Source organism: Mercenaria mercenaria, chromosome 2 (assembly GCF_021730395.1).
Source record: "Mercenaria mercenaria strain notata chromosome 2, MADL_Memer_1, whole genome shotgun sequence".
NCBI classification, from domain to species: Eukaryota; Metazoa; Mollusca; class Bivalvia; order Venerida; family Veneridae; genus Mercenaria; species Mercenaria mercenaria.
This window is the reverse complement of record NC_069362.1, coordinates 111,180,288-111,186,366: the sequence shown is the minus strand read 5'-3', so window position 1 is coordinate 111,186,366 and position 6,079 is coordinate 111,180,288.

The window sequence follows — 6,079 nt, the reverse complement described above, 5'->3', positions numbered from 1 at the left end:
ACAAAATGGAAGGCTCAAAACCTTTGACCCTAAGTTGTGATTCTGACCTTGAGCCAGCATGGCTGACTCATGGGTTCTGCACATCGTCTTGATGAGGTGATCATTTGACCCAAGTTTTATAAAATTCCTTCAAGGGGTTTATGAGATATAGAGCGGACACAAAATGGCAGGCTCAAACTTTTGACCTTGAGTTGTGACCTTGACCTTTAATCGACAAGGCTGACTCATGGGTTCTGCACATCGTCTTGATAAGGTGATCATTTGACCCAAGTTTCATGAAAATCCTTCAAGGGGTTTAGGAGATATGGACCGGACACGATTTTGTTACGGACGGAAGGACGGATGGACGCAGACCATTCCTATAATCCCTCCGCCACGGCGGGGGATTAAAAATACGAGAACAAACTTTTAAAATCATCTCCCATTTTTTAAGATAAGATTTAGTCTGCTCTTTGTAACAACTCTCAATATCCATATTGATTACCGGACCTCTAGCCACTGCCTAACAAAATACTTGATAACGTAGGGGCAATTTTTGTATTCAGGTTGTGGGAGCAGTCAAAATAATTTGATGGTCAGATTGTTTTATTTTTTTGATGTACAATTTCTACATTGCCCATAACTGGCATAAGAAAAATCTCAATATAATTCTAGAATCGCATCAAATTTGTTGAACCAGTAGTGTGAGGGGAATTAAAAAATGAATCATTTTAAGCAATATATAACCAGGTCTACAAATGCCATCCCCGCCACAATTAAATTACAACTGCTGCTCCAACTACAGTCACCAGCAGTAATGTGTAAAAATGCAGAAGCCAAATGTTTATAGAAGCCTTAATTATATTTTTGCTAAATCTGGAAGTCACGCAACCATCTAACAAAGTTTACTGGACCCAGTACTATCCTTAAATTAGTCAAAGTAATCTGACGCATTCAGTTTGCTTCATACTGTGACGGGTCAAACTGCAACAGCGGCTGCAAATGTCAGAAATTAAGAAACAGCCACTCAGCGACAGTAAGCTTGTCTATCCTTAAATCTGAAAGAAATATTCCTGTAATGTTTCATATTAAGATAAAGAAATAACAGAGATTAACTGTCATCGATACGAAAATATTTAAATTTGGGACGAGATGACTGGGACGAATTTACTCAATAATTTTGCATAAATATCTCCATAACTAAACTAAATCTATCTAAGGCTAATGACTTAAATCAGCACGACTGTCATATAAAAACTAGTATAGTTATTGTCAGTGGTCATGATTTTACTTGTATGAATCATTAAAATTAGATAGGTACCTCTTTGTCAGTGTTTATTTTTAGAAGAAAATTTCTGACATGCAAAGAACGTAGAAGAAATAGGCAGTAGTTTCCTCCACTATTTTGGTCTTTCCAGTGTTTGACGCGGGTGGCGATATTGCCCATGGCGATATTGCCCATATGAAAAATATATCTTCATACTTCTTAGGATCGTATCAAATTAGTTTGACTAACAATTTATATTAAATAACTTACTTGATAGTTTTGGCAGTATAAAACAACATCGTTCTTTTTTAAAATTTTAGTTTTTTTTTTTTTTGTTTTTTTTTTTGGTGGGGGGGGGGTATTTTGGAAAAGAAATAAACGCCCCCTTGGTGCAAAATGTAACGCCAGAAAGGGTGCTATTTAACACGGGTAGTCGACGAAAGTCCCCACCTGGAATGGATGGAACACCTTATTTCCTGTCTGCTAACCACTGCACCACTGACTCCCTGACGGGGAGATACGAAATGTCAATAAGGTAGAATGGCCTTTTCCTTGTGTCCGATCCTTGAGTTCCACACACTGATGACCAATATTTAAAACAGATATTGCAACCAAAATTTTACAAGATGATCATTATATACAGATGAGCCCTAGAAGGAACTTTTGCTATGCTTTAACTTGTATTTTATAAAATAGGCAGTTTCCTGTATACTATTGCTGATAGTTAATATAACAGCAAAAAGTGTTCATACTAGAAAACGATCAATTAACATACATATCATAAACAACAGAAAGGTAGTCTGATATTAAAATTCAATTCCGAAACGATAAAAAGTGCAGCGGCATATGAACGCTGGTTCCCCCTTTTTACCTTGACACAATACGTATAATTTAATATAGAAAAAGTACCAGCAACACAAAAAAAGCTTTCGATAACAACTGAACATATGGATAGAATACTAGTATATCATTAATTGACATCTTTCATATATTATAAGGGACAATACATGGTATTTTGTAAAACTCCTCGAAAATGAATGAAAATGTCATGAATCTATTCTTTAGGATGTAAAAATGTAACAAATGACTGAAAACACTTTTAAAAATATCTTGTGTTTTTGAAATTTAGATCGAATTTTCGACCAGGAGACTCTATTTGTTCCGTTTTAGGACCTAGTAAATGTCTTTTCTTGCATTTTAGCACTACAGTTGTCTAAAAAGTATTGAAATTAGCATGTTTTTGAATGAAAATACTAAGCATCATAACGATTAAATGGACCTTTCACGAATAAGGTAATTTAAATTGAAATATTTCTTGCACAGGGCTAAATTTGGCGTATTTTGGGGGATGGTGTGATCTGTAACAAATTGTCATATCTCTATATTTTCTCAACATTTCGCAACAAAACTAAGCAGAATCGTTGTAAAATAGGTGTACCTTGAGAATGAATGCAAATTCATGGAAAAATCAAACAAAATATGTTCTTATAGGCTGATCACAACCAAATAGAATGTAAGCCTCCGCTGGTCTAGTTACAAGCAGTCCAAATATAAATAGTACTAATCTTTTTTCCTTTCCTAGTGCATATTCTCGACAGCAACGTGCTTACTTATACCCTACCGCGTTTCAGTATGTATCATTTTGCATTCTATTGAAATTGGCATGTTCCTAGCGCATGCTAGGTAAAAATGGCGGCGAAAGAATGTAATGTCTCGAAAAGAGAAATTGAAAGAAGCGAAAAGCAGTAAACTCAGCGAGTTGTATTTAACGAACTGTAGTTTTCTTATATATAAGTTAACACCCCCTTTTATTTTTGTTTTTCTAAAGTAGCGATCTAGTTCTTTATGGGAAATCTGATATGCTAGAAAATGTCGAAAAAGCGTTATGAAGTAAGTGGATTTTATATGAAATAAAGAAGAGCTGCATTTAGTGGTGTTCAGCCTATAGATATGCATGAACGACTATTCGTCCAGACAATATCGTCATCAGCCAAGTATTAGCATAAGTAGGTCAAACACAGTGCTGCCGTTTAAATACTCGAGTCAAAAACAATGATAGACAATATTTCATATGCTTGAACTACAACTACTTCTAGCAAACATATAAACCAGAAATGCAAAGAATTATCTTATATCTACACGTCATCCGTCTTACCAAAGCGCTCAGTCCAGGTCATGTGACAACTCATCCCGTAATTTCTATCCAATTTCACACAACAACTAAAAGAACCTTACATATTTTAAGTAACCTTTTAATTAAATGGTATACAAAGCCATAAGCTAATAACCATAAACCATTACATTGACGACCACGCAAGAATCTCAAATATATACCGACAGCTGGTACTAATGATGTAGGCCATTTCTCCACCGCCATCACAAATCAATCACGAACGTAAAAAACAGTTTTGAACTTCTGGTTGACATTCTAACAAAAAGAAACACAAACAGACATATGAAAACGCACTTACATTGACGAATTCCTCCTGATTCTCAAACTATTCCCTTACAACAATGACAAACGCACTCGATTCGCCATAGAACTGACTATTTCTCAATGGCTGATACATACCACGTGGTACATAATAAACAACCACAAGTAGGTTAACATTTCATATACATAATAATTGATAATTACACATGTATGACTTCTGCAAACGTCTTAAGCCTTCTATTATCACATGAAAATACCATTACATCAGCTAATTACAAAGTGTAGGTTATACATCTAAAACGATCTCATGCATCAAAATCTAGGTCATCTGCACATGGCAAAAATATACCTAAAACAACGTTTTTACGCATGTTTTTCCCTCTATCACTTACAGCATAACATAAAACACTATTTTCAACATGAAGAGCTATAAATTTATATACTTACATTCATTAAAGTCAGGAATATATCCAAAATTACTTACGAAACGATAACACATCCAGTGATATTTGAATGCTGGTTCCCCTTTCATCTCTTTATACAATATATAATGCTGATAATTTTTCTGAGGCCTAGTACCAGGCACTCCAAAAATGTTCGAAAACAATTGGACACATTAATGTATATTATATACCATTAATTTATATCGTTCATTTATATAATATGAACGACTATTCGTCCAGAAAATAGTCTGGCTTTGCCAAAGAGAAATCTCAGTTTAGATAGAGGATAAGTGTTTGTTTTGAGTGAATATGGAATATATTTCACTGAGAAGTGAGAAAATTTCAAATATTTTCACGAGCGCGTAGCGCGAGTGAAAATGTGAAACTTTTCTCACTTCAAGGTGAGATATATTCCATATTCACTCAAACAAACAAATTTTCTTTTTATTTTATGCTCAATTACGTTGAGATGTGCATTTTGCAACTATTTTAATCTCAGCGCGGGAAACAGACGCGCGTAAAACAGATATGACGTCAGACGTGTTGTGACATTATAAAGACGCATGCAACATAAAGTTCCATTTTGTTTTATTTTTTGTTGCATGACGGTATGAAATTCTTTTTATAATAAGTAAAATGATTTGAATCGAGAAATATACTATAAAGAACAAAATGCGACTACAATTTTCATCCTGTTTTAAGCAAATAATTTAAAATTCATACACAATGTAATGAGGGGCGGAGCTATATCTCTCACAGTGTGAAAATATAGATTTTATATTTTCACAGTGTGAGTGATGAGATATGAAAATATTTAACTGATAGAATACAGTATTTCATTAGTTAGCATAAAATAAACATTGGTATTGAATGCGTCTATAGTGAATTGTCTTATTAATCCTGAAATGATCATTCAGTCAACAAACATAACATGTTAAACCTACAGCTATGAAGGTTTAAACAATACACAACCCTATAAGCGCTTCCAGTCAGCTATATTGTCCATGTTGTTGAATACATAGAATATATTCTATGTCCAATATCATACATAATTTCAACATCATTTCTCTGTGAAAATCTCTAAAATAGTCTGGTTTTTGTCTCTATGAAATTAAATTCATCAAGAAAGGGGAAAAATGTAGAAATATATTATTATCAGTCTAGTGCCTAGTCTAGGTAGCAGAGTACACTTAGATTCGAATATTTTGGACACAGACAGTCTTACATGTAGCAAGTCGCAATTTTGCACTTCCCGTATAAGCAGAATCAGGGTGGTCATTTTATAAAGTGCGTGCATGTTTTGTGCTTTTAATTAATGGCAAGATCAGGATTCTCATACAAGAATAAAGGAAGTTATGAAAACTAGAGTTTTACACCCTCCATTAACAAGAGCTGTCGGAGGACAGCAACGCTCGACTATTCAACAGCCTTGTCGAATGAATGAATAAGGAAGTCGAAAAAGGGGCAGAATTCAGTAAAAAAAGCAAAATAGGGTTATGGAACCTGCATGGTGCTTATCAGCTCATGACAGTGGACAAGTGTGTGGGTACCTACTGAGATACCAGCTTACATACAAAAACTTAACCAAAAATTTCTATGTTGAAAAAGGGGCATAATTTTGTAAAAAAGCAAAATAGAGTTATGGGACCTATTTTGTGCATGTCAGATCATGACAGTGAACAAGTGTGTGAAGTTTCAATCCTTTCCCATTAGTGGATACTGAGATACCAGCTTACATACAAAAACTTAACCAAAAATTTCTATGTTGAAAAAGGGGCATAATTTTGTAAAAAAGCAAAATAGAGTTATGGGACCTATTTTGTGCATGTCAGATCACGACAGTGAACAAGTGTGTGAAGTTTCAATCCATTCCCATTACTGAGATACCAGCTTAAATACAAAACCTTAACCAAAAATTTCTAAGTCGAAAAAGGGGCATAATTTTGTAAAAAAGCA